Below are 7,541 nucleotides of genomic sequence, written 5' to 3' on the forward strand. Positions count from 1 at the left end.
TATCTCATACCTATCTCACAGACATTTTTGCCAGGGAGGTAATTTATGAATATTAGAAATAATAAAGGTCCAAGGATAGACCCCTGAGGCACTCCCGCATTTATATCACATTGTTTAGATGTACAACCGTCTAGGAATGTTCTCTTATCTAAGAAGGAATTAATTATGTTAAGTATGTAATTAAGGATTTAATTATGTTAAGCATTTATTCAGTGATACCATATGATCTGATTTTCCTGAGAAAACCTTTATTTGGTTCATATGCCATATATCTTGGTTGCGGGAAGACACTTATGTAAAATGCGCTATTAGTCCGTACCACCGAGTTAGAGTCTTCTGTTTTTATTACATCTATATTTAAAAAAATATGTACGAAGTATTCGCTAGTGATCGAATTCAGATCGCTGGGTTTTCAGCCAGCAGAGGTATAAGCTTACCCATCGGATATTGATTTGGTTTCGAAGAAGAGGAACACGGTCCAGGAAGTTGTGCTCAGTTTCTGATATCGCCATCAGACGTAATAAAATAGCGCCACGAACTCTATCTTAAACTGTCCTTCGACCATACCCGTACCACACCTTTTACACAAAGAAATGAATAAATACCCGCGATATCGACTGACGGACATCAAAGGCTAGAACGATCCGTTATTCGGAAAGACGGAAGATGAGATTAAATTCGACGCATTCAGAATTTAAAAAAAAACAGATAAATGTTCTTAAAATTAAAAAGTTTTTGAAAAACACAAGTTAATTTTTGTTGTAAAGAACGCTATCGCGATGAGAGGAAAAGGGATGGACGTTCTGCAAAACTTCGTTTAAAACCGCAGACATTGAGAGAAGTTGATTTTAATCTACAGAGATAAAAAAAAAAATCTAAAACCTGAAATTTGATCGTGATATCGCCAAGGATGAGAGTTCATATAGAAACGTTGTTTTTATTTGAATAAAATAAAATACGCATCAAGTGCGCTTGAAAGCCAAATCACAACGTAATATTAGAAAAATAAACAAATATTTTACTTGTTTGAAATTCATCACAAGTATATTTCAAAGGTATACAACATCCTCAGTGTGCTGTATTGTTTGTTTCTTTTTTTCCTTTTCTTCTTCCTTGCCATGTTGTAACGTTGGAGAGAGAAGTCTGTTTGTAAAGAGCCGTGCGTTGTATGTAGTGGTTGTATTTTGAAATGTTTGAATTGTGTGTGGGCAACGCAAGGATAATGTCAAGAATGAGAGTTCGTATAGAAACGTTGATTTGATTTGAATATATTAAAATACGCATTAAGTGCGCTTGAAAGCCAAATCACAACGTAATATTAGGAAAATAAACAAATATTTTACTTGTTTGAAATTTATCACACATAAATTTCAAAAGTATACTACATCTTCAGTGCGTTGTTTTGTTTGTTTCTTTTTTCTTTTCTTCTTGTTGTGAAGGAACATAACTGGCTATACACCGGTTACAAACTGTATATATATATTGGACTGTTTGGCAGACAGCGGCAGACAGCGGCAGACAAGCAGTCGCAGTAAGACGGATAGTCTTACGTGTTGATTATCAGACTTTCTTCCCCATACTTGTTACTATGTACTTCTATTTACCTTAGGCGAGCAGCCTTACGTTTCTGTATTATAAATAAACCCCATTACACATACCACTCGGTGTAACTCACGTTTGTCTTTATTTCCTAAGTATTTAGGAATATAACAATGGCGACGAAAGGATGTTCTTTCTCTTAACAGAGATAAATTACCGTACCAAGGACTGTGTACAATGCAAGGATTTTTTGTTTTACGAAAAAAAACAAACTACACAAGGATTTTTGACCACGTGCGTCAATGAATTTAAAAAATTTTCCTACCTAAAGTAGCGAAAAGTACGGATTTTTCTTCGTAAAGAACTCACAAGAAATTATAGAAACATGTTCAAGGTAAAGTGGAATTTATATTTATTTTGACAAGTAAAAAAAAAAAAAAAAAAAAAAAAATGGTCGCAAGTTGAATTCGAAACTACACTAAAGGATTACGAGTTTCGAAAGAAAAAATATAAATACAACGACTATTGTACCATTTTATGCCACGTGGGAACGGCAGCCATATATTTTTTTTTTTGGAAAATTAATTGTTTGTTATTGCCTTTATATAAATAATTGGAACTATTTGTCGTGGGAAGTAAGAAATATTTTGTGTATGAACTTACGTTGTTGAAAAAAAAAGAAAAAAAAAAAAAAAAGAATTATTTTACAAAGCCTGTTGAATTACTATCGATGAACTTTGTTGAAACGTGTTGTGTCTGCATATTGCTACTAATTTACGATATACGTAAATTTACGATTTTTCTTTGGAATTATTGTGTAGAATTCGAAAAGACATTTTTGTACTAGAAGCTAACATGGAACAATTAGCAGAGTTAACTAAGGCTCTAGCCCTTAGCATCCAGGAACAGACAAAAATGACTCAACAATTTTTAGCGCAACAACAACAACAACAACAAATTCAACAACAAAAGCTACAGCAACAGCTGCAACAACAACAAGAAAGAACACAAAAAACTTTAGAGGCACAACAAGAACAAACAAACATACTACAACGACAAATGTCGACACAGCAAAAGAATTTAGAAAAGCTAATTCTAACGTCGACCGGGAAGAAGACTAATTTTTCTGCCGAGGGTATTTCAAATTCACTAACGGAATTTCGTTACTCCCCGGATACTGGTGTTACTTTCCCTGCATACTACAGAAGATACGAAACAATTTTTACGAAAAGATGTTTAGACTGGACCGATGAGGAAAAAGTTACCCTGCTACTACAAAAACTGGGTACTGATGAAAACACCAAGTATGCAAATCTAATTCTACCAAAAAAACCGGAGGAGGTTTCGTTCGAGGAAACAATTAGTACCTTGTCGAAAATATTTGATAAAAGGGATAGCCTATTTCACTCTAGATACAAATGTTTGAACATTCAGAAGGCAGAAGCTGAAGACTATCTAGAATATGCTTGCACTGTGAACTGTTTATGCGAATCATTTAAATTGAATGAAATTTCCGCAGACCAATTTAAATGTTTAATCTTTGTACAAGGTCTCACAGCACCAAGGGACAAAGATATACGTTCACGGATCCTAACAATTATGGAGGCGGATCCTAACATAACATTGCAAAAAGTCACTGAAGAGTGTCAACGTCTGATTAACATAAAGAAAGACAACACTCGCATTGAAGAGAAAAATATTTTTAAGGTGCAGCAAGTAAAAAGGCAAGGGACCACAAGAAAGTCCAGGTTCCAAGAACACAGGATCCTTAAAGGATACAAAGACCCAAAGCTAAACTGTAAATGTTGTGGTAGTTTAAGACACAACAATAAGACCTGCTGGTTTAGGAACAAAATATGTTATGAATGTGGTCTCAGAGGTCACAAGGGAACATACTGTGCCCAGAAGAAAAGACAAGGGACCGATAATGTAAATACGCTTCGCATGAATAAAGAAAAAAGCTGCGAAAGACGGAAATATGTTGATGTTCGGATAAATGGACATCTGGTTACATTGCTTCTGGATAGCGGTGCAGATATTAGTATTATAAATGAAGATATATGGAAAAGGATAGGTCGACCTGAATTAACGAAAACCAGAAAGACGGCGAGAAGTGTGTGCGGCAAAAGATTAGAGTTCAAGGGAGAATTAAAATGCAAAGTGACATTCGCTAACCAGACTCATAAATCCAAAGTGTACGTCGTACCAGGAAAGAATACATGCCTGTTTGGGGTAGATTGGATTGTCCTGTTTAATTTATAGGAGAAACCCATAAATTCGTTTTGTAACGTTTTAACTGCAGAAAAAGCAAACCAAAGGGAAGACTTCCTGAAGGATTTGAAAACTGAATTTTCCAATGTTTTTGCCGAAGGACTAGGACTCTGTATTAAGACAGAGGCAAAATTTGAATTAAAGAAAAATGCCACTCCAGTATTCAAACCTAAAAGGAATGTGCCTTTTTCAGCGATGGACGCAATCGAAAAAGAGTTGGATAGACTTCAACAACTGGAAGTCATTGAAAAAGTTAACCACACAGATTGGGCAAGTCCAACCGTGTATGTAAAGAAAAAAATAACAGAATAAGGGTCTGTGGAGATTTTTCAACGGGTTTAAATGACTGTCTATTGGACCATAATTATCCCCTTCCGTCCGCAGAAGATCTGTTCTCTAAGCTTAACGGAGGAAAAATTTTTTCTAAGATAGACCTCTCAGATGCTTACTTGCAAATTAAGATCAGCGATGAATGCTCCAAATACTTAGGCATAAATACTCATAAGGGCATTTTTAAGCTAAAGAGGCTTCCTTTTGGATTAAAGGTTGCTCCTGCTATTTTCCAGCAAATTATGGACACGATGCTGGCAGGGTTGGAATTTTCAATGGCCTACCTTGACGATATCCTAATTAAAAGTGAAAATTTGCAAGATCATAAGAAGCATGTAAAAGAAGTATTCAAAAGAATACAGGAATTTGGTTTTAAATTGAGCCCAGAAAAATGCGATTTTTTTATGAAAAAAATTAAATATCTAGGTCAAATAATCGACAAAGAGGGTCGAAGACCGGATCCACAAAGGACTGAAGCAATTGAAAAGATGCCTGCTCCAGATTCAGTGACAAAATTAAAATCGTTTTTGGGATTAGTTCAATACTATGCAATTTACATCCCTAACATACATAATTTAAGAGCTCCTCTTAACGAGTTACTGAAAAAGGGTGTTAAATGGAACTGGAATAAGGAATGTGAATCTGCTTTCCAAAATATCAAAAGATGTCTACTGTCAGACTTAGCATTGGCACATTTCAATCCAGAAAAGGAACTAATACTAGCAACGGACGCCAGTGATTACGGTGTTGGCGCTGTATTACTTCACAAGTATGAGGATGGTAGGACAAAAGCTATCGCCCATGCTTCAAGAACGTTGGTTGCAGCGGAGAAAAATTACAGCCAAATTGAAAAAGAGGCGCTGTCGATAATATTTGGAATTACAAAGTACAATCGATTTCTCCATGGACGATCTTTTATTTTGCAAACCGACCATAAACCCCTACTTACCATATTTGGATCAAAGAAAGGCATTCCCACACATACTGCGAATCGATTACAGCGATGGGCTGTAACCCTCTTAAACTATCAGTTTAAGATGGAACATGTATCCTCAAAAAAGTTAGGACACGCAGATGCATTATCACGGTTGATCCCTAAAAGAAGCGAAAGTTTCGAAGAAACGGTAATTGCTGCGCTTAAAGACGAAAGTGAATGTACAAGTTCAATGTGTAATATGATACGTGAACTTCCGGTAACTTTCGAAAAAATAAAAAAAGAGGCAGTAAATGACATTTTCATTAAGAAAATGAAAAATCAATTGGGATGGATAAAAAATAATAAAAAGGTAGATCAAACAACGCCTTTTTCCATCTGTGAAGATGTGCTCATGTATGGTGAGAGGATCGTAATTCCACTAACGTTACAGAGGAAAATTCTGAAGGAATTTCATACAGGTCATCCGGGCATTTCGAGAATGAAATCCCTTATGAGAGGATATGTGTACTGGCCTGGTATGGACAAGGAAGTTGAAAAATGTGTCAAGACATGCAGAGGATGTCAATTAGCAGCTCGAGATCCTCCAGTAAAAACGACGCCATGGCCAAAGACGGACCTACCCTGGTCACGTCTGCATATTGATTATGCGGGACCTATAAATGGTTATTTTTACTTGATTATTGTAGATTCTTTTTCAAAATGGCCAGAAATATTTAAGTTTAGACATCCAACAGCAAAAAACACTGTGAGTGCGCTTAATGAAATTTTTAGCCGTTTTGGAGTGCCAAAAACCTTAGTGAGCGATAATGGAACAGCATTTACTGCTCATGAATTCAAAGAATTCTGTGACTCACTAAATATTCTACATATGACAACACCTGTGTACCATCCACGATCGAATGGGTTGGCCGAAAAATTTGTAGATACGTTTAAAAGGGCACTTAAGAAAAATCTTACTACGGACACAGACGAACAATGTATTCAAACATTTTTAGCAATTTACAGGGTGACACCAAATCCTAATAATAATGTCAATTCTTCCCCGGCTGAGCTAATGTTTGCAAGAAAGATAAGATCTGTCTTCGATAGGCTGCTACCAGAGAAAAAGAAAGTTTTCAAAAAAGAAAACCTTAATACCAAGTGCTTCTCCCCAGGTGAAAATGTATATTTCAAAAATTTTCAAAATGGACGAAATCAGTGGGTTGAAGGTATTATCAAAAAAAGGATTGGGAGCATGGTCTATACCATCCAAGGATTAAGTTTTGTCTGCAAAAGACACAGAAATCAAATACGTCCCAGACTGTCTCCAAATGTGGAAGAGACACCAATGGAAACATTGTGCGATATTTTTGATATACCAAAACCAGCGTGTGTACCGCAAACAATGAATATTTCGCCTGAACCGACCATACGGGCTGGACAGAAACCTTTACCCCGGGTAACGCTGACCAGAAGGAAAAGCGCAAGAAAGAGAAAAGTTACCAGGAGATTAAGCCCTGACCCTAAAAGGAAGAGGTATTTAAGCTAAAATCAGGAAGATTTCAGCTTCAGGGGGAGGTGTTGTGAAGGAACATAACTGGCTATACACCGGTTACAAACTGTATATATATATTGGACTGTTTGGCAGACAGCGGCAGACAGCGGCAGACAGCGGCAGACAAGCAGTCGCAGTAAGACGGATAGTCTTACGTGTTGATTATCAGACTTTCTTCCCCATACTTGTTACTATGTACTTCTATTTACCTTAGGCGAGCAGCCTTACGTTTCTGTATTATAAATAAACCCCATTACACATACCACTCGGTGTAACTCACGTTTGTCTTTATTTCCTAAGTATTTAGGAATATAACACTTCTTCCTTGCCATGTTGTAACGTTAGAGAAAGAAGTTTGTTTGTAAAGTGCTGCGTGTTGTATCTAGCGGTTGTATTTTGAAATGTTTGAACTATGCATAGGCCACGCGAGAATAACGTCAAGGATGAGCGTTTATATAGAAACGCTGTTTTAATTTGAATAAAATATATTAATTACAACATGGCAAAGAAGAAGAAAAGGACAAAAATAGAAACAAACAACAAAACACTGGAAATAAAGTATACCTCTGAAATATATTCGTGATAAATTTAAAACAAGTAAAATATCTGTTTATTTTCCTTATATTACGTTTAGAGTTGGCTTTCAAGCGCACTTGATGCGTATTTTATTTTATAGATCGAGATATATTTAGCCGGCTTGAAAATCACGGAAGATACGCCAATGTCTCAATATATAAACGAGAAGTGAAGGGGTTTTAAATTTTACGAGAAACTCCAAACAATATATTTATATATTGTCTTTAATGTAGCGAACTTCAGATGTTTACACCATTAGCTACCTGATAGATCAGTTAAGCCCCCTCTCGTTAGGAAGAGCACTTTTGTAAATAATCTCACCCGCTTCTTAATTGGCTGTAAATGGGAGTTCCG

General features: G+C 36.2%; 1 protein-coding gene across 1 annotated transcript in view; it reads right to left on the reverse strand.

Moving 5' to 3' along the window:
* LOC145265676 (sperm-tail PG-rich repeat-containing protein 2-like) overlaps positions 1-7,541 on the reverse strand; it is a 1,924,518-nt gene that overhangs the window by 868,333 nt on the left and 1,048,644 nt on the right. The window lies entirely within an intron of this gene.

Source organism: Euprymna scolopes, chromosome 40 (assembly GCF_053919585.1).
Source record: "Euprymna scolopes isolate OS-2025 chromosome 40, ASM5391958v1, whole genome shotgun sequence".
Lineage (NCBI taxonomy): Eukaryota > Metazoa > Mollusca > Cephalopoda > Sepiida > Sepiolidae > Euprymna > Euprymna scolopes.